The sequence below is a fragment of the Tachysurus fulvidraco genome, chromosome 5 (genome assembly GCF_022655615.1).
Source record: "Tachysurus fulvidraco isolate hzauxx_2018 chromosome 5, HZAU_PFXX_2.0, whole genome shotgun sequence".
NCBI classification, from domain to species: Eukaryota; Metazoa; Chordata; class Actinopteri; order Siluriformes; family Bagridae; genus Tachysurus; species Tachysurus fulvidraco.
Window position 1 is genome coordinate 12,369,350 of NC_062522.1, and position 23,181 is coordinate 12,392,530.

A 23,181-nucleotide genomic window follows, 5' to 3' on the forward strand; every position below is an offset into this window, starting at 1 on the left:
TAATGCAATGCAACAGCCAAAAATATAATAGAGGCATGTCTGGTGGGTGAGAACAAGGGGATTCTGAATGAAGGGGAATGCTAGCTAATAATAATATTGAGAAAAAAACAGGTCAGTGAGTGAAGCAATTCAATTCAATTAAATTTATTTGTATAGCCCTTTTTTTAAACAAATCACATTGTCTCTAGTCAGCTTTACAGAAGTACAGAATCAGTATAAACAATTTTAAAGTTTAAAATTAAGTTTCTATACATATAGAACCTTTATATAACATTTATCCCTAATGACAGTGGCAAGGAAAACCACGGGGAAGAAACCTTGAGACTCAGAAAGGAACCAGACACAGAAAGGAACTTCATCCTTATCTGGGTGACACTGGACGGTAAATAATGTAAATGGAAATAATGTCTTTTCTACAACAGTTTATAGTTGTATTGAATGAGACATCCAAGAGCTCCTGAGGAACTAATAGGTCAGCTCAAATTCTGAGTTCACCACAGACCCAACACTAATTCCTTCCTGCCGAAGTCTTCAAACGATCACCGATGAAGACCCGAAAATAAAGCTGACTCTGGGTGGCCTTATCCACAGCAATCCCATGAGTCACGGGCTGCACGGGATTTAAGTTCACGTGAGGATATGTGGTCACAGGTTTATAATAGTGTTGCATGGCAGCAAAGAAATTACTACATAACAAGAAACAACACAGCAGCTGAAATGTTTGGACAGTGTAGGAAGTGTTGTTAAAGACATGGAATGGCATTATGGAATAGAAATTAGAGGATTAGATGATAAACAGTAACAGCTGAATAGAAATAAATAAATAAATAAATCAGAAGAGAGCATTAGGTTGTGAATGATGCAGACAGGCTGTAGAAAAACTCCATATGGTCCTTGTGCAACTGAGATTAAACACACATTCGTTTGGTTTTTTAAGGACTATAGGCAATAACATAGTGATACGTTTCCTGACCATCTGATTAAGGAGTTTTAATGATGAAGTTGGTTAACAGAAGAAAGGCCGACAGCTCCAGCTGCACCAGATCTCTGAGGATCACTTTATATCTGCATTCACACAGACGATGCCTTAGTGATATGTTTACTAAACAGTTCAATCCCTAACCACTGCACTGTATTTATGAAAACTGTGCAAACTTTGGTATTCGTTGGCAAAATTTGATGGTCCATTCAAAATGTTTATTAAGCTCCTGAGCGTCACAAGTGAAAAAACATCCATACTATCACCCGGAGTCCAAATTGTGAGGATACAACAGACATCTGTAGCTGGGAATCCAAGTGAGAAAAACTTGCCCTTGGGACAGATAGCGCATTCCTTGAAGTGTGTTATGTTGCCCTGTGACACAGCATGAGTAGCAGGGCAGAATGATGTGGATGGCTGGTGTCACATGTCTCAAGCAAGCATGTGGTAGCCTTAACACTCACTGCTGATAGATGGTACAGTATATGACAGCTATTATTTCCATTTATTATAACTTGTTTTTGCATTACATCTTTTAAAAGTACTCAAATTCCAGAAAGATTGACACTCCTTTTTTTAATTTAGAGAATAAATTCACCTAAAAAGAAATTCACCTGAAATTTTATGAACCGTCTTTCAGCAAAATAAGCGCAATAACATTAGAAGAGTAGAAACAAAGTAGAAATCAATGTAAAGCAGTGGTGTAGTCTAGTTTTTTGTAGTGAGTATACTGTGATTTTTTTTTCCCCTCCCAGCCTCATAGGTACCCATCCTAGAGCGACACCCCATAGGCACCACCACACTCACTAATGCATAAAATATGCATCTACATGTAATTTAGAGCATTATTATGTGTATTCAACATTCCAATTTATTATAAGCAACAAAAGACAGTCAGCTGATAAAACCTGTGCTCCAGGTCCCTTATTCATATAACATTTAAGGCTAAATGTAACTCTTAAAAGGATAGTTCACCCAAAAATGAAAATTGAGTTATTTCCTCACCCTCAATTTGTTCCAAAACTGTATGAGTTTCACCCATGGCAGCACCCATTGACTTTCACAGTAGGAAAAGATATAGACTATGAAAGTCAATGGGTGCTGCCAACTGTCTGATTACCAACATTTTTCAAAATATCATCTTTTGTGTTAAACAGAAGAAAGAAACTCATACAGTTTTGGAACAAATTGAGGGTGAGGAAATAACACAATTTTCATTTTTGGGTGAACTATACCTTTAAGAGCTACATAAAGGCCGCGTTCACACTGCAAGTCTTAATGCTCAATTCGGATATTTTGCTCAGAACTGATTTTTTTGTTTGGCTGTTCACATTACCTTTTAAAATGTGGCCTATATCATATACCAGTGTGAACAGTTTGCTGTTTCGAACTGACCCGCATGCGCAAACGAACAATAACAATGACGTCACACGCAGCACGCAGTTACACTAAAAACTTGCCGAGGTTATGGAGGAAGTATTGTATCATCTGGTGCAAGCAAACATATCATGTAATGCTATAATGTGATGTATTTAATGCAAACATTATAAGCTGGTTTGTGCCGGCGAAAACGTGACACAAGCGCGGTGTCTGGTAACGTGTGTGTGTTAAGCATGTCGATGTAGATTGACGTAAAAGTCGCATCAAATCCGCCTTGGCTGTTCACACTGCGGCCACATTGGAAAAAATCAGATTTGGGTCTGATTCAGGACCACATATGGAAGTGGCCCAAATCTGATTTGAAAAAATCAGATCTGGGCCAGATTTGAGAGTTCACACTACTCCTGAAGAAGTCTGACCTGGTCACTTGACCCCAAAACAATTGGATTTGGGCAACTTTTACCTGCAGTGTGAACGGGGCCTTAGCCTTAAATGTTATATATGAATATGGGACCTGGAGCAGGTTTTATCAGCTGTCAACTTTCAATGTACATTTAAGAGTGAACAATAAACATTTGTTCAGTTTTATCACCAACACTCTTTCATTGCAGAATATTATGAACTGAATGAACTGGTAGTTTACAAAGCTTTCCAAATACATTTGTACTCGGGCTGTGGGTGAAATGTCACCCGAAGCTGCTGTAGCTTTAGGCGCAGGCTTCCGAAAACACTCAGAGTGTAGTTTGAGTCTGCTTTCGTTTTATATCTTCTTTTACATTAGTTAGTTTATTTCAAATTTGCGCCAAAAAAGACCGTCAAGCAACTCATTTTCCTCCTTGGTAGGTGACGTCAGATCAGGTCACAGGCCACGGAAGCCCCAATGGTCGAAAAAGGTTAGTGATTCGCAATCGCAGCCAGTCTGTGTTCGCAACACAGACAGGATGAATTTATGAATGAAAGTTCTGTCACAAAACGATATTGTTCTGTATCCTCACGCTTTTTAAGTGGGTATACGGAAATCCTTGGCCTTTCCTAGTGGGTATACGGCGTATACCTGCGTATCACGTAGACTACACCAGTGATGTAAAGGAATGGACAATATCTTAACAATAATGATAATTTACAACAGTGATAATTGAGCCAATGCAAACCTAGGCATTATTTTTTTATTATTGTTCATATTTTTTAAATTTACATTTTTTTTTCCAGATTACAACCGTACAAAATATTTTATTAGTTATTATAAAATAATAGTTTCAAATTATTCTGTCCGTCACAAGATACGAGAGAGAATGTATTTTCTACTAAATGTATTTATTATTATAAAATATGGAACTGAATCATTTGAAATATAACTTAATACCTCATAAATAAACATATTATAACATAAGTCTACGTCACTAAAACTTTTATGTTTCTCTCATACACTATGAATTTATTTGCCTGCTTTCTTTTTCTAATAATTTGTACCCTACAACAATCATGTGTATTTTTGCTAAAGCTGCTAGCAGATCTCATTTACAGAATATATAAAGAGGAGAAAAATACATAAAAATGACTAATATTAGTCCATTTCACCGACTTTTTAAAACAATGCTTGTGTGTGTGTATAATTAAAGGAGAAAGGAGGTGAAAGAAATCTCTCAGATCTGACAATTTATAGAAAATTTTAATAAAGTAACTAAAAGAAGAAACACCAGCAGTTCACAGGCATCATTGCAAAATGGAGTTATTAAGGCTAATGTCAGTCAGTGTGAGATCCTGTAAGGCTTCAAATCATACTCAGTGAAATTCGTTACTCACTTTCATTACTCGATTAACGATTTGAAAAACATCGATCCACAAAAAATCCATTAAAGATAAATAAATATAAATGTATGAGATAAAGTATTAAGACTAGAAGAATAGTTAAGCGAGTTTCTACAGTAGTGGACTCGCTGCAGTGGCTGAACTGCATTACTGGAACATTTATCGACATTAGCGTTAAGACCACTTTTGTGATCCTTTACTTTTTGTTAAAATTCTGTACAAATTTAAAACAATTTCCAATTTTATATGTCACAAACACAATAATACACAGGACAACATGCAGTGACATGCTTTTATGACTTCCGGGTTATAAAAAAACAAACAAAAGGAATTTAAAATAGGCTCCCCATGACCCGAAGTAGTTCGGATAAGCGGTAGAAAATGAATGAAATTTGCTGTACTATAAAAGAGAAAAATAAATGTAGGAAAAATAGATAGACAAAATAAGTGTGTGTGTGTGTATGTATGTATGTATGTATGTATGTTATATATGCTATATATGAGATATATATATATCTCATGTGAAAAAAGGACACCCTATAACTAAGGAAATCAACAAAATGAATTTCATCTGAGGGAAAGGTTAGGACACCCTGTGCCCTAATCGCTCTTTTGTTGAAATAACCTCAATAAGATGTTTCTTTTAGCCGTCTAACAGTTTCTGACAAACTGGATTAAAGTTTCCACAGTCCTCAATGCAGAATTCTTCCATCTGTATGTTTGAGGGGTTCCTTGCATGCACAGTACATTTCAAATCACCATACAGGATCTCATCTGGGATTCATACAGGATCTAGATCTGGGCTTTGACTTGGCCATTCCAGAATTCACTGTTTTTTACTTTTCAGTGAGTCCTTGGTGGATTTACTGGTATGTTTTTGTCATGTTGTAAGGTCCAGTTCCAGCTTCAGCTTTTTTGACAGATGTTCTCACATGTTCCTCAAGCACCTTCTGATACAATGTAGAATTCATAATGGATTCTGTGATGATGATCTGGTCTGGTCCTGCTGCAGCAAAGCATCCTCAAACTAGAACACTTCTACCTCCATGTTTCACAGTTGGTATTAGAGATGTGCAAATATCACTTTCGAATATTTGAGCTCACAAAAAACGAATATTCGAATATTCGTTTATTTAAATTAAGTTTAATGAGACAGACGTTATTTTTGAGTAACATTTATTGTTTCCGTCATTTTTGAACAAGCTTATACACAATAAGCTTAAACATTACGCTACATCGAGTTTTGTAGCTGAAAACCTTTCAAGCTGCCTCCAGCAATTAGGCTATTGTACAGAACGCAGCCTAGGCTACATTTAACTTTGAAACTTTTAAACTGTCAGCAAATCTTTTTTGCTTTCTTTCTATTGTTTTACATGTTCTTGTTAAGGAACACAAGCATGTCAACATGATCGAGGGAAATTCGGCTCCTTAGCCTGTTAACAATAAGGCCGGCTGCGGAAAAACGCGCTCTGACGGCACAGAAGTTGTCGGGACACACAAGAAACGGTGTGCTAAGCGACTAAGTTTTGTGAAGCGCTTTGTGTTTTCGTTCCACCACTGAATGGGATCCCAATCTGGATGGAATACATGGCTCCAGCAAGAACCGTTCCCACTTGTCTCGGCTGGATTCTCTGTAGTCATCGCTGAAGAACTGGCTCAGACTTTTCCGACGATCGTTCATCCTCTTCATCGTTGGTGGCGGCGGCTGCATCTGCGCCACTCGCATCAAGGAAAATGCTTTGATAATGTTCAAAAATAAATATAGGGAAATTCGAATAGCATTTTACTTAATGAATAATTACAGCAGACTGAATATTCGAATGTTCGACTATCACTGCACACCCCTAGTTGGTATGAGCTTCTTTTGCTGAAATGCTGTATTTGGTTTATGCCAAACATGTCCTCTGTTATGGTGTCCAAATAATTCTGTCCAAAGCACATTATTCCAGAAGTCTTGGCCTTTGTCTTGGCAACTTCAGTCTTGTCCTCATGTTTTTCTTAGACAGTAAAGGTTTCCTCCTTGCACACCTCCTGTGATAATTAAAGTTGTACAGTCTCTTTCTGCTTGTAGACTTATGCAATTTGACATCATCTGTAGCAAGAGCTTGTTGTAGGTCACATGATGATATATCCACTGTAGCAAGAGCTTGTAGTAGGTCACATGATGATATTTTAGGGATTTTACACCTGGCCATGTTGGCAGTTGTTTTAAATGTTCTCCAGTTGTAAATGATTTTCAGACAGTGGAATGTCTGATTACAAATTTGAGATAATTTATATCCCTTACCAGACTCATTATTATCAACAATCTTCTTTCTGAAGGCCTCAGAGAGCCCTTAGGATCTCACCATGGTGATACCTCTCACTTCAACAATTAAGAGCAACCCGAACTAAATATCTGAGGTATAAATAAGACAAGCCTTCTTCAAAATGCTCTGGAACAATGTTCTAATAATTTGCTTCTGACATGATACACCTGTAGGTCATTTTATCCATTTTAAGTACAAATAAATGAGGGGGTGTCATTACTTATTCCTCACAACAAATTGGATTTTTTTTTTAATTAAATTTTACAGATAATTTTAAAAAGACATTGTGAATTATTTAGTTATATTACTTGAATCTTTCAATATTGTTAAAATAAGGTTAAAATGCCCGTGTTTTTAACTATTTAAAAAAACAATTTTTTCATGTGGCTGTGTGTGTGTGTGTGTGTGTGTGTGTGTGTGTGTGTGTGTGTTTAGTTAGCAATGTTAGCAGTTCAAAAGGTCTGGTTGATGTAGTGAGTGTTTTTTCTGAGGTTTACTCGTTAAAATATTCATAAATGAGGCTTAAAGGGTGACGAGCACTGTTTTGACAATGTGTTCAAGTTTAATTATCTCATTCTAATTGTATCTGTTTGTTTTCTCTTATTTTCTTATTTAGCGGAATAATAACGGAGATGACACATCAACCTCACATGCTGACATACTGAAGAGCACAACAATAATTTATTAGAATTAGAATAAGGAAAATAAAAAAATAAATAAAAAAAATGAAAGGTTGAACCGGATGGACAGCTGCATATACTCATTTATCATCAAAACACATCTCAGTACAGCAAAGGCACAGGAAGGGTTCTGAAGTGTTTGGTGAAGTGTTTTGTCTAAAAGCTTTTTTTATATATATAAATTGGCAGTGCATGCTTGGGGTTTCTATAGGAACGGTGAGATTCTCATCACTGGATTTCCTGTCATCTCCCCACAGTGACATGCGTGTGTGTGACAGTGACATAACAACCGGTAGACAGTTAACTGATGACCAGCCAAGCGACGAGACAGAAAGAAAACACAAGGCCGCAGAGAAAAGACGAACAGCAAAGACGGAATTGTCGTTTCTTTACTACACTAAAGCATGTTAATACTAAACCTAGCTTTAAATAATACAATCCAAAATATGTCCGATTTAGTGATTTTAAACCATTTACACCTCCTAACTAGTCTATCCAACTGGAGCACGTGTATAGCGCATCCTCATAGTAAAACTTACACAAACTTAACAACTGTTCGTTAAATCTCTTCTTTGCTGGCTGCAGGCGAATGAACTCAATATCATGACATATTTCCAGAAGCAGACTGAGGACTGACCTTGTTTTTGTGAAATGAAAATGTGACACACATCTTTAAGGCACGACAGCAGACAATCTGCATCCACACAGAATACCAAAGAAAAGAAAAAGAAAAAGAAAAAAAAAAACCTTGAGTGAAGCATGAGTGATTTTACAGCGCAGAGATGAGGAGTGAGACGGAAACATCACAAAGTAGACACTGGGTGAGATCATGTGTTTTTTTTTAATACCCTTTTCATAAACCACCTACATATATTATGGAAATCAAACTATGGTTATATAGCTTTTTATAGCTTCTGAGAATTCAGAATTATTGGCACCCTTTAAGGGTAGAGCTAGAAATGACTGTATAAAGAAACTGTACGTACGGCCTTTCAAACATTCCACTCAAACAAACGGAGGAACCCTTTCTTTTTTATTCTTTGTATTCTTCTAAGCAAGGATCATTATTTAAACCCTTTTTACCAGTTTATCGGTGTTAAAATCCGACTTATCGGACCCTTTAAGTCGTTGTAAACAAATGAATTGTTTTATCGACGCAAGTCTGTTAGAAAGCGAATCGGGACACTGTCAAATTTCAGTATGAGGTGTGGGGTTTTTTTCCCCCTCTGTTGGGATGTTGGGATAACATTACACAGTATTTTAATGGTTTAAGATAACAACTTCATATTTTAGATGCTTAGGAAAAAGCACTTGGAGCATTTCAAAAAGCAGAAATGGATTTTGATATCACAATATATTTTGAAGAGAGAAACATGTTAGTTTGTTTATTTTATATATATATATATATATATATATATATATATATATATATATATATATATATATATATATATATATATTATATTAACTCATTTCCACTAGTAGGCCAGTTAAAAACAGAACTACTTATGAGAAACTAAACTCATAAAGCCCAGAGTGTCTATATTCATATGAGCCATTAACCAGCACTGTGGAGTCTGACATGTCAAAAACATTCAGTGCTGAAACCACAAACCAGGCAGAAATGATTCTGTCCTCTGGTGAAAAAGAGTAAAAAAAATTGGTAAAAACAAGTTTACGATCAGTGCAGCATCTGAAATTTCTCAGCTGCAGCTACAACACTGTGCTTTTTGTAAAATGAAACCAAAATGGATCTCTTTTATACACCTGTATTTTATACAGCATATCATCTGTATGTATAGTAAGAGGTAAAACAAAAGCTAAAAAGATCACAGGCTGAATTGAATTCTAACCCCAAATATGACTGCCTCTGCCATAGACCCTAAGACACCGAAATGATTGTTACACACAAAATCCTCATGCACAGATCCAATGCTATTAAGAGGTTTGAAGTATTTTGGATAAAAGGAGCGACTAGAAATCTACTTTAAAGATGTTATGCATTACAGGAGTAAGGTACAGTCCTCTTAATTTCCACAAAGACCATCTGATGTTTGAAAGATATTTGCTCTTTTTTTATTATAAAAGAAGGCCAACAGTGTCCTCGAATTGTCTGCAAACTAATGAAAGCGTACTTTAATAGTTGAAACGTGAAGCCACAATATCTAACCTTTGAATTCCTAAGTACATCAAAAGCAGGCCTTGGAGAAAATCCTTAATGCTGCTTTAAATGATGAAGAAAAGCACTTTCAGGAGCCACATTAACCACAGAGCTGAACAGACACACAAAAAGAAACTTACGAGTAGGAAAGATTAGGTTCTGATTTCAGCTCAGTGCTCAGAAACACACCGTGGTAGTAAATCGGTGACGTTTGGCTTGTGTGGCATGTGCAGATGCTCAATAGTTTCTCATGTCCTTTACAAGAACTCATAATCACCCCCACACATGAGAGAAATGAGAGAGAGAGAGAGAGAGAGAGAGAGAGAGAGAGAGAGAGAGAGAGAGAGAGAGAGAGAGAGAGAGAAAGAGTGAGTGTGTGTGTGTGTGTGAGTGAGAGAGAGAGAGAGATCAAAGCTTGGCCTATCGCACATGCTTAACTACGTCTTTGTGACCAAAATCACAAAAAGGCACAGAAAGATAGACCATCTTTCTCACGCTGGTTTCTTTCTTCTGCTAATTCATCAAGAAACCAAGTTTTAACACCATCATATAGTGTTTGCTGAAAAATGAGACTAACTGAAAGATGGGTTTTTCTCTCCTTTGTTTTTTCCAGTCATGATAATAATTATCAACACAGTGTGGAAAAGATGTGGAAGAGAAACTAGACTGTAATGTTTTGTTTTACATCCAATGAATGAAATGAAGCAGTAAAACTAGTGCTTTTAATAGTTTACTGTAAAACATTCAAGTGGTAATTTTTAAACAAAAATGAAACTGAACTTTTCCTTTCTTCTTCATAAATGTATAAGCTCAGTCCCAATATGATTGAATGTTTACTGTTTAATTTTTTGTTTGTTTGTTTTTGAAACAGCTAGGCTAATAGCTTATAGCTACCTGTTTAGCATTTACTGCTTAAAGTCAAAACACATGGACCTCAATAGTAGTGGTACTATTTTAGATCATTTCATTTAAGATTGAGTTTCGGATTGTTATTTATTTGTTGTTGTTTTACAGCTAAGGTGAATTTTTATCAAATAATTCCTACATTAGTAAATTGAAAAGATTGGTTCAACAAACACACCTAGGCCATGCTTGTGGGGGTACAGACAATCTCACACACACACACACACACAGAGAGAGAGAGAGAGAGATAGAGAGAGAGAGATAGAGAGAGAGAGAGAGAGAGAGAGAGAGAGAGAGAGAGAGAGAGAGAGAGAGAGAGAGAGAGAGAGAGAGAGAGAGAGAGAGAGAGAGAGTGAGTACAGCATGAAAGCAGCCCCAGGCTTCACTACACTGACCGCCCCATGTGAGCTGTTGTTGACGGTTCCAGGATGACAGAACTGAAAGTACACTGAGAGCTGCTCAAACTATGCTTCGATCAAGGCTGGACTGTATGAGCAGAGTGATAGTGGATGTTCTCTGCTCTGTCAGGCAACGATGGTTCATTTGCTAAAAATGTGAAAAATGATTGATGGAAGCAGCTGCAAGCTGAGCCAAGCAAAAGCTCAAATTAACATTCTTCGACAACACCTTTGGGTGCGTTCCAAGAACAGTGCAATAAAGGAGGCAGCGAGACAGAAGGATCAGCTGGTCAACAAGGCCAAGACGGCTGCTGTATTACTAATATATTTGCTCAAAGGCTGAAGAGCAGCAGTGAATCATTTATTTACTTATCCCAAGTAACCGTCTTATACTGGTCAGGGTCTTGGATTCTGGAAGCACTGGGTATGAGGTGGGAATACACCAAATCTGGGACACCATTCCATCAAAGGGCATCAAACACACACACACACACACACACACACGCACACACACAATCTCACTCACTCATACACTCACACCCGTAAGTTAAAAACCTGCAATAATCGTTCCAGATGTATATGTATATGTTTAATTGGGGAGAATTTGACATTTTTGAGCGATAACTAGAATACACTAATAACTTGAGGTGCTCCAACACAGAATGCATGAACTTTGGCTGTTCTTGTAATATAATATGATCCGAGTAAATGCCACTGAATATCACCGCAGTGTTAAATTTTAGATGATTAAATAGTTGTAGTGCACAAGTTGTAGTGCCTAATTAACATGACTACATGACATTTCAGCATGTTAAAAGGTGAAACCCTGTGCATCAAGTTAAAATACCTTTGAGGAAATACTGCTAAAGCTAAAGGCACTAAGCCAACATACACATTTGTACATTCTTAGTACCATTTCTTAGGAAAAACCTTCAAGCCACTTAAACAGTAAACACTAGCGATGTGCCCGTATTATTTTTTATTTTTAATCTGCATTCCAAGCTTACTTCAACTAAACTTAATACCCATAGCTACAAATATGCATGCTTAAACTTAGCATTTAGCAATAAAAGAAAGCAAAGCAACAGAATTGCATGAAAAATTTAAACTATTTATTTGCCTATACTGTACAGTATATGAAGTCCTGAGATTCAAACTCACAGCCTTAAGTCAGTGACACGTCAGGACACAGCAGCCATAAACTGTATTGTTCACATTCCACTCATACATCTAGAGGCCTAAATGCACTGTAAGGCTCTGTAACATGTTTTGCCTATTCATCCTCTCACATTTCACCTCTACTAATATCCCAGAGCTACATCATTTAGGTTTGACTTGGTAGGTTTGTAGGTTACTTTAAAAAGTTTTTTTTTTAATTCCACTGTGCTGTAATGTATATGTGGCAATAATAAAGGCTTCTATGCCCCGTTCTTCTGATTTTTCTTCTTCTTCTTCTACCAAACTCCTTGTGTGTAAAAACAAACTTGGCCAATAAAGCTGATTCTGATTCACAGGAATATTTTCCTTGCCACCATCAGCTCTGGCTTGCTCATTAGGGATAAATATATAAATGTAAAATTTACTGCTGAACTGATATTTCTGTTAAGTGGCTATGTGACAATGTTCACTGTTATAAGAGCTATGCAAATAAATTTTAATTGAATTTTGCCACAACATTGGATGGGGCATGGTTGTGTAGAATGTCTTTGTCTTACAATTTCCCTTCACTGGAACCTGTTTCAGCATAAGAATGTCCCAGTGCACAAAGTGTCATGTAGAGCTCAACCCCACTCAACACCTTTAGGATGAACTGGAATGTCTCTTAATTTATATGTCATTTTATGCCAGCTTGTGTGTCTCATCACATTTTAGTGAGCAAATGAGAGTTAGGTGTGGTGGGAACTTGGTGGACCTGGGATTTCAACTTGCAGCCTTTCTATTGGTAGTCCAACTCCTTAACCACTAGGCTACCACACACCCCCAGTGCTTGGGGCAACTCCATATACTGTAAGTGCCAAGCCTATGGAATTGGATTTTTAATATGAACATATCTAGGGGCCATTGTCAGGTGTTCACATATTTTTGGCAACATAAGTGTATTTATTTGTTTGTTTTTGCAAAATTATTGAGTTACCTTTATCCCCTAACATTCCTAACCCTAGTGTATATGTTATTAGAAATGCTTACTTTTACATTATTGAGTGGTGTTTTTCCAGAAAGCCTACACAAAGAAAGTTGAACATGTTAATTGATAGCAATCGACGAACATGATATTCAACTGGCAAAATTAACATCTTTTCTATTCGGAGGACTTGTGAATAATCAAAGTAATGACAGAGACGTGCTTGTCTTTCTCTATTCCACCCACAACCACACCTTCCCCATTCAATATTGCAGACATTCAAAGACATCTATGTTATGACTTCACAGTGTGCCAGGCCTCACCCGCGGTAGAACAACCCTGCCGATTGCATCGAGCCCGCATAGCGAAGAGCAGAGACACGCTTTGGGGCATGTTACTGGAAATGTCACACTCTGCAGGGGCTGCTGGTGCACGCTGGGTCGTGTCTGTGAGTAATGAGTGTCCTGCTGTTCTCTGTGTTAGCTGTCTCATCATCAGTGGACATTAGACATGTCGTGTCAGATGCAAAAATTAATAAATGAAATTCAGGCGGGAGACTGGAGACTTAGAATTCAAATCTGTTTCATTAAATCTTACATGAAAGAGTGACAGAAAAAAGTTCTTATATCCAGCATCAGAGACACATGACCACTAAGCTTATTTAGACAGTTGGACCTAATACATGAGTCGGTACCCAGGATCAGGTCTGTACTCATTTAAAAGACTGATGACATTGCTGATATTTTCACGCTTATAAAGTTATTCCTAAATGCATTCCAAACATAACGTCTACTTAATCAGTGTGTAGTTTATTTAAGCAGACTTTGTTGTCAGGACTTCAGATGAGACATTATACAGAAAAATAACTGTATTGAATTTCGACACCTTTTCCTCTCTGAATACCTAAAAGACATTTCTTTATCTTACACTACGGGCTGTTATTCTTTGTTCTGGACACCAGTTTGGAACTCGAGTAAAACGAGAAGTTCAGCCAATCACGGTTTACCGTATGTTGCCCAGTCCCAGGAGTGTATCTCTTTCACACTTGTTGTAAATTCGAGTGCACACTACACCACTCTTATTGTTTACACTCAGGTTTGTATGAGGTTGTGACACTGTTGCTTATTTTGTAGTGAAACAAGAGAAAGAAGGGAGAAAATATTGATTGAGGAGACACAGGCAATGAGAACTAACTGAATAATATTCCAAAATGAGCTATTTTTATACTGTGTGCAGCCAGGAAACATTGGGTTTGTGTTTATTTTGGCATTTGGGTATGACATGCTAAAGTCTTCATGCTACATGAGCAAGGGTTGTGTTGTGTTGTGTTGTGTTGTGTGTGGTGTAGCTGTCGACCCCCTAAACCTGTACTAGGCTTGCATTGCACCTGAGCCATTCACTTATGCAAAACCAAGACCACGGTTTAGACTTCCTTAAACTGGGGCAATGATCTGTCTGGGCAAACACTGTCGTGTCTGGAAAAACAAAGAAGAATATAAATCCTTCGCTACCAACAAATATTTATTATATAAATAATATGCATTGGCATTGCTTCCTCTTCTGTTTGATTTTCTTAACCACCCTCAAAGGCCAGGTTCATTCTAATACAGAAAGTACTCATTTTCTCCAAATGGATTTGGCTTTCATTTCGAGTGTATTTTCCGACACTTTTTGAACAAGCCCCAGAGCCAGATACACCAAAACCCCGGTATTTAGTCTTGAGCCAACTCAGACACACCCCAAAATGTACATTTAACTCCTATCAGTACTCCACATGTAATACAGTATGTTATACTGATTCTGCATAAGAGAAGAAAGCATGTTTTATTCAATGTTTTAGGAAGGCACAGTCAGTGCTGTTACCGCTCACATAAATAGTATTTTTCCTGTCAACATATCCGTTTTTGCTGGCATAGTTGAAACCAGTGCAAACAGTGAAAATGGTGCAACCGTCATAGTTCAGACGATATGAACAATCTGCATATATTCAATAATAGTCCAGGTCTCAGTCATTTCAGGTGGTAAAAGCTATAAACTTTCAAGATGTGTGTGTGTGTGTGTGTGTGTGTGTGTGTGTGTGTGTGTGTGTGTGTGTGTGTGTGTGTGTGTGTGTGTGTGTGTGTGTGTGTGTGTGAGTGAGTGTGTGAGAGAGAGAGAGAGAGAGAGAGAGAGAGAGAGAAAGATGGGGAGCAATATCAGTTCTGCTTTCAAATGCATATGTATTAGTGTGAACATGGCCCCAGACAGCAATTTCTATTTCCCTGGCATTTAGTGCACTATTTCTAGAAATTTCTCCTTAGGGTACTTTCATATACACAGTGTTTAGTCAGATTGAACTGAGCCCTGGTACGTTTTCCTGCTCTGTGTGTTTCTGTTAGGCAGTTAAGAACACAACCCTCAGATGTGGACCAAAACATCTGGTTTGAGTGCATGTAACAGGGGTGTATTTACTTTTGCAACAGCTTTTTCCATATGAATGGGTTTCACGAGTGCGTCGCCAGCCCTGCATATCCCTCAGCCAATTCGTTTTGTGCTGCTGTGGTAGAAACATAGTGCACTATATAGTCATATATTAATCGTATAGGTTTTAAACAGCATAAAATAGTTCCACAGATAGCTATATTGTAGAAATTATATAATCGATATTATTTCAAATCACTTCTATATGTTTTAATATTTCTCTCACCGCCACTGCTGCCCGATCTCAATTCCCTGGCAGGGAACCAACCCAAGCACAGAGGGATTATGAGGGTTGTGTCAAGAAGGAATTAAACCGGTGCCAAATCAAAATACGTGGATCAGAAGATCCACAGTGTCGACCCTGAAAACGGATCAGCTGACGGACAACAACAAAATCGCCTCTGTGTATTTCAGTAGCTTCTGGTTCATTATTATAGTTATTGGTGCTTACGTCTACGGTTTAGCCATATGAGATCATGTAAAACACCTGGATATTGTACGTTTCTGCCTCTTTGGATAAAAACACTTGTCATGTGATCAAGCGCCAAAACCTCTGACAAAAAGAGAAGATGGAAGTGTATAAGCCACTGCGAGCAGACTTCATGTTGATTTATTGTGACCTGGGAATTCACAAGTCTCTGACATGTGAGACAAAAAAAAAAAAAAAAGGCCATGGTGTCTGTGGTCAATTAAAAAAAAAAAAAAAAAAAAAGGTTTTAATTTCTGCTTTCTCATTGTCATTTGATGCACTGCAAAAAAAAAATTAAACAGCTAGCTAGCTAATATTGCTTGTAATTGATTTCCTATTTATATAACTATCAAAGGGTTTGTGCTTCAGACTTGATCATGAATTTGTTAGTCTCTGTCTTATAGATCACTGATTTTCTTGTTCATGTTAACCAACATGCCTCAGCCAATGTTTAAACAGCATCCAGTTTCTTTAGGATTTCAGGCCCAGACTATATATAAAAGCTCATTAAAAACCCAAAGAGGTTTCCATGGAAGTTTCAGGAAGGCCATAATTTAATATTGTACATGAAATATGATGCTGATCAGGCTGAATCTTATGTACAATATACCTTGTATGCGCTATATATATGTTGTACTTTGCATTTGTATTTTTGTCCCAGTCTTTGCAGTCTATATATTGTCATTAGGACTGGAGAGCTGCTTTTATAATTTTTTTTTTGCCATCAGCTTGAGATAAAAAGAGCTAGAAGACTTTGGCTGCATCAAACACAATGACAGTGAAACCTTGATGAACGTCATTCGGTCGTAATGTTAACGAAAACACTTATGTTCAAACCACTTAAACCTCTTATGACATTCATGAAGATGGTAATTTACAGTCTGGTGAATTTTTCATTTGGTATTTTTGCATTGGTCTAACTTCCACATCCTCCCTGCTCTAGTAGTCAAAACGTGTTTAAACACAACATAGCGGCAGACTGATAGGTCGCAGACAGCTGCCAAACCCTGATGTGTTTAAATGTGTGTTTAAACTCATACAATACACCGCAAAGTTACTGTGTACATAAATCCACTGTGTAAGTACACAATATCAAGCACACATTAGCACAAGTAACTGTTTCAGCAACAAGATATTTTTAAAGTCGCAAGTCGATGTCTGCAAGCAAGAAGCATTTTCACACTGAAGTGAGCAAAACGACTTTTTATGTGTTTTGTTCCTTTTCGTGTTTGTTTTCCTGTTCAACAGGCTTCAGCAGTTCCCGTTTTGACTGACCAAAATCACAATTCATTAAGTAACAGACATGCAGGTGTTAAACGTCTGTCACTAATCTAGCCGCGACAGAGTAGCATGACCCACTCGCTGTAGACACCCCAATAGACAATAAGAAGGAAATGACTAATTACGGGGGGAAAAGCACCCAGACAACCCAGGGATCAACAAACAAATCTCTTCAAAAAATTTGTTTAGAAAAATAATATGCATTGTAGATCCATTCTGGAGATACACACACACACACACACACACACACACACACACACACACACACACACACAGACACAGATGAACACACATGCACAGATAAATACACATACACACAGACAGACACACAAACACAGATTAACAGACAGACACACAGATGCACAGACAAATACACACACCGGTAAATAAGCAGACACATAGACAAACTCACAGACACACACACTCACACACACACACACTCACACACACACACACACACACACACACACACACACACACACACACACACACACACACTCACAGACACACACATGAGACAAAAGTCTATTTTTTCTTTGCTCTATTTCTGCATTAAAATGAGCTGACTGCTATTGAAAACCTCATTAACTGTGTAAACCCCCTTTACATCCAACCAAGTGCTCCTTATTACTGCTCGCTTTATCTCCTATTATGTTCTCTACTTAGTATAGAGTACCCTTGGTCATATAATTGACACATTCACTTATCTCTACTAATACTGAGTCAATTAGCTTGCTGGCCTTTTAGCTGCCCTTATCCTCTGTAACGTAGGGCTAATGAGCTCCACTCGACTCGAGGCCACGATTTACCCCGCCACTCTGCAAATACGCAGCTCTCCACACTAAGAGTCACTGGTACACACAGATCTCAAATTACCTTTGATTGTCTTTTTCTTCATGCTGACCTTAATGTCTGTTAAAAAAAACAATCTCTACTGTCCTCATTGTACAAAACAAAAACATCATTTAGAAAAAGTGAACATTACTGTGCAGTGAAGTGTTTTTTTTCCTCTCTTTCCTAGTTGTTTGGTGTGAAGAGGGGGGGGGGGGACACGTTTTCTGATTTTGCCACGCAATAGATAATAAATATTAGACTCAATATTTCTTTTATATATTCGATAAGGAATAAAGGGAATGAACCTAACGAGGATTAAAATACTGTATATATATATATATATATATATATATATATATATATATATATATATATATATATATATATATATATATATTTCTTGTGTGTCACCATTTTTAGTAACTACAGTTTTTTTTTTATAGAACACAATTTGTTAGTTTTTTCATTTATGTTTACTAAATTAATGGTGTGAAACTGACTTGGTTCCTGTTTTTACTTATGCTACAACAGCTAGAAACACCACTTCATTCACCAGCTTCTCTTCTATTTAATAAGTCAATAAGAAAATGAGTTTATCATCCTACCAAGAAACTGCAAAAGTCGTCTCTCCTCTGTTCCTTTTCGGCCCACGCGGGAGACTAAAAACATAACTAAACATCTCCTCACAGACAAGTATGTGTTTTCAAAATCCGTTTATGAAACGCAAGTTTGTATGCATGAGCTGTTACTATAGTTACAATGCCATATTTGAATGAGCGAGTTAATATACTGTCAGAGATGTAGAGCATTAGTTAGAGAAAATTAATTAACATCTTCTGATGAATCATGTTGGAAAAGTCAGCAGCAGCTTTGTGGTATTAATTCCAATATACCATCTGAGATACCACATGCACAAATAACTATATCACAACATCCAGCAGAAATACAACACCATCTTCTTCCCATTCAGCATCAACAGGTACAGGCATTAAATTAAAACCCGCCATTGTCGTAACTGGTGTTGTAGCTTTCGGCTGCTCCTTGTTCGGGGGTTGCCACAAGGGATCACGCCATCCACAGATTAGATTTGGCACAGGTTTTACGTTGGATGTCCTTCCTGACGTAATCCTTCTATTTTATCCAGGCCTAGGACCGGCACTGAGAGTTAACTCTTCATAGGATGGGTTGGCTCGAACCCAGACCACAGCAATGAGTGTGGGATAATGCTGCTGGACCACCAGGAGGCATTAAATTAAAATCTGCCACTAATGCTTTACTTACACAGTGTTTTTTTTTTCGTGTCACCCATGAAATGATTATTTAGTGGGGTCCTTCTTGGAGAAAACAACAGCACTAAAACATCTTGTTCTGTTGAGCTGGTGAGCTTGTTGCTAGCAAGGACAAAATAAATGTAAAAAACTCAACGCTTTGGCGGATGATGTCATATCCGGTGGGCTGCTATATTCGAAGCAGTCAATGAAATTCTGTATGTTGAAGTTCTAGCCTGACCTGGATGTATACTGTAATATAATATTGTGGTATAATATTGTGCGGCTGTAGACAGATGAAGGCGAGTCAAACCGGCAGGAAACATGTGATGACTGTGTGAAGAGCGCCTGAAACCCCAGTCACAAAACATCTCCAAATCTTTGCTGAGAATAAACGAATGATGTTCACGTGCGATAAGAACGTATTTGGTTAGTCACTGATCTCTTCAATTCAATTAGTCAAATCTTCAATTGTTGGGAGCTGAAATTGTTCTAATAATTATGGTGAGAATGTTGAGTCACATTCTGTAGAGCAGTGTACATACATACATACATACATACATACATACATACATGCATACATACATACATACATACATACATTCACACATACATTCATTCACACATACATACATACATAAACACATTCACACATACATACAAACATACAAAACTCATTATCGTTACTCAAGTTCTGTTAACTGAATTCTAACAGAGTGAAACCCTGCCTGAGAAGTGAAATAGAAATTAGGTAATACTTGCAATCTCTGTGGTAAATGTTCAATAATTTAACTGATAACAATGTTGTTTCGGGGTAATTTTTTTAATATATAAAAATGTGTCCCTCTGTTTGCAGAAGTGTAAACCACAAAGCCCAAAGGAGCCTGTTAAACACATCACAGCCGAGCGTAGAGCCACTTCCTGGACCATCATGTAACTGGAACACTCAAGCCATATTTTGAGTAAACAGGAACTCTTCCAGGAACCCTTAACAAAGTGAGAAGAGTCTCAGTAAAAACAGAAGCATGTATGCTTGAAGTGTAAACCATGATCACAGATATGCAAGCAAAATGACTTTGCAGCAGATGTTATCAGCAACTGCAAAGGTGTCGAAACTACATCAAAACGACTTTATTTCAAAGAAATAAATCGCTCCAAAGTGATGACTCGACTAATACCACGCAATAACAAAAACTCAAAGGAGGTTGATGGAAGCCTGAACATGTTATAATATGGTTATTGTGTATGTGTATAGTTGACACACACACCAATTAGCCATAATGTTAAGTTTGAGGAAAATCCATCCATTATATCAAGACAAATGAACCACTCATTGTGCACATGACAATAAACCTCATGAATGCTGAATCTTGAACTCTATACAAACAGACCATGTAGGATCATTTCTAGTGAACGGTGTGTATTGATGTACCACATTCCAAAAATATGCGATCTCAAATAATTGCGTGAACATGTTTCCATCGTAAAGGCAACGCTTTCACCGAGAACTGAATGTTAAACACTCCTGGAATGTCAGTAATGCTCGCAGGCATCGGTGTCAACATCTGCAGCTCAACAGAAAGCCTGTTTATCGTCAGCTGTATTACGGCTACTGTGTCTAGCACGTCACACCACAGACTCCTCAAACCACAGACGTCTCCCTCTGGCTCTGAATAATACAGTACAAAAGGATACTGGGATAGATTATACTAGTGTTTAATGCAAGAATCTGATTGGTCAGAAGGCAGAGGATCGGTCAGTAGAACCAGCTGGAATTAAAATCATAGGACTTTTTTAGAAGAAGCCTCCAGTGTCAGAGATCAGTAATCAGCTGTAACTCAAAGTCTCCTGATAAGAGCAGGTTTTCAGGATGGAGGAGAGAGCGGCGGTTTATCGCTGCTATAACACATGTGATAACAGTAACGAGACCGAACACAGATTTCATTCTTTAATAAATAATGAAATGAATTGCTAACACTAACAAAAATTGTGGTCGAGGAATAAAACACATCGTAACATAATATAATAATTCAGATGTTATTTTGAAATACACAATTGTTCTGGAAAAAATTCACAATAGTCACAAGGTCTCATGCCGTATCACCATATTATTGATTATTTTTTTAAAACAGTATGCCTTGTCATGTTTTATTCCTTACTCAGTTTTTTTAGTAGTTATATTTGACTTTTTTTACATTCGCACACAAAAAAATAGTTTAGTGAGATTTTTGTTGTATGGAACTGATTCACAACACTAATAACATTTTTTACATATCTGCATCTTAAATGAGTAGTTCTTCATTGTAATCATTATATATATATTTACATATCAATAGACCATTTAAGACTGTTTAAGCTATCCTTTTGTATAAGCTAAATTACATTCTTAGAGCGAGGGGAGAGAGAGAGAGAGAGAGAGAGAGAGAGAGAGAGAGAGAGAGAGAGAGAGAGAGAGAGAGAGAAAGGAAGACAGACAAATACAGTAAACAGACAGAGAGAAAGGGACAGACAGACAAGCAGACAGAGAGATAGAGGGACAGATATGCTGAGTGGGACAAAGAGAAAGAGACAGACAGACAGAGTAGAACAAAAAGGGAGACAGACAGACAGACAAACAGACAAGAAGACAGAGAAAGAGATTGAGGGACACAGACAGGAGAGAGAGAGAGAGAGAGAGAGAGAGAGAGAGAGAGAGAGAGAGAGAGAGAGAGAGAGACAGACAGACAGACTAGCAGACAGGGAGACAGAGTGGAAAAGAGGGAGAGAAAGAGAGAGAAAACAATAATATGCAAAGAAGTGTAACCTACTTAATTAGATGATTTTACTTGCACCACAACCACAAGCCATTCTGCGCATGTGCATGCATGATTACGTGAAGCTCTGGACTGCACTGATATATATATACTGATATATATATATATATGCTACACTGCTGATCTCAATGTACGAGCTGCACACGTTACTTTACAAAGTCCACTTGAAAATGTCAGCAACTCTATTTGAGTAGAAAAGTCTAGCAGTATGTGATGGAATAAAGTAAGGTACATTTCTCCAGCTGTGGAGCAGCTATTTGCTTGCATGCTGGGTTTGTCTAAAATGTCTTTTTTTTTTCCTTTTTCTCTCCTTCACTCTCTGAGTGCTTCAAGCAAGGCAATGAAAAACAGGAGACAAGGAAGCCTTTCATTCTTTTCAATCCAGCTCATAATGCTGTTAAATATACCAAAAATAGAATGGCTTAATTAAAGCAATTTTCATCACAAAGATAAAGTTTGAGTCATGTTTCTAATCAGCAAGTGTTTTAGGGTCCAGGAAGTCTGCACTGTAACCATGGAAACGTGGCTACATCTGACACAGTTGCTATCGGCCAATTAGTGAAAGAAAAGAGTGCTGCTTATTGCAGAGACCAATCCCCAATAATAGTCTTAAATAAACGACCAAAGTGCAAGCTGTTAGCTAAAATCACATCATCTTTTTTTATGGGACTGACAGGAAGCGATGTTCGCTGTTTGCAGAGACGCAGCAAGGTGGAAGGAGAACACAGCTGACAGATTTTTACCTCTTCGCACTTTCTCTGTAATTGCCAGAATCCTTTTTCTAAACCTTATATTGCATTAGAAACAACAAACCATCAGCAACAGCAGCAACAGGAATACGCCGCGTAGGTGTGAATCCAGGACGAGGACAGTCTGTCAAAAGTGCTTTAAGCATTTTTTTTTTCTAAAGACAGACAAAAGCTTGATGAACCGTAATACAAAATCATTTCTGAGACTGAAGTCTTAAGTCTGAAAAGTTCAGCATCTGCCTACAACGACGCTGAGTGCAGGAAAATTATTAGTTTGAAGATTGTACCAAAGTCTATGTTTATGTCACATGCAGAGAAAATTATTAAGGAAAAAAAACTCACATTACGCCAAGAGTGCAAAAAAGATTCTCTATAATAAGAACGAGCAAAAGCATAATAAAAGCTTGCTCAGAGCTTAGAAGGTCCAGATGCTTTACGACTCTGGTTCACAAAGGTACAGATCAGAGACAGAGTAAGTGTTACACATCAGTAACTATAAATAATAGAATTTAAAAAGGTTATGTTTTGTAGCGCTTCTTCACGTTACCGAGCTTTAACTAGCACCA

The 23,181-nt window shown here is 37.5% G+C and overlaps 1 protein-coding gene across 9 annotated transcripts in view; it reads right to left on the minus strand.

Annotated features, from left to right (window-relative positions):
• The window catches only part of LOC113642945 (LIM domain containing preferred translocation partner in lipoma), a 194,911-nt gene that overhangs the window by 94,260 nt on the left and 77,470 nt on the right, over positions 1-23,181 (minus strand). Inside the window, exon 1 of one of the 9 annotated variants that reach the window (XM_047813127.1) lies at positions 7,795-7,852. The exons of the other annotated variants lie outside the window; for them this stretch is intronic. The gene's annotated coding sequence lies outside the window, so the exon portion shown is untranslated. Of the gene's footprint in view, positions 1-7,794; positions 7,853-23,181 lie in introns of those variants that run through there. 9 annotated transcript variants of the gene reach the window in all.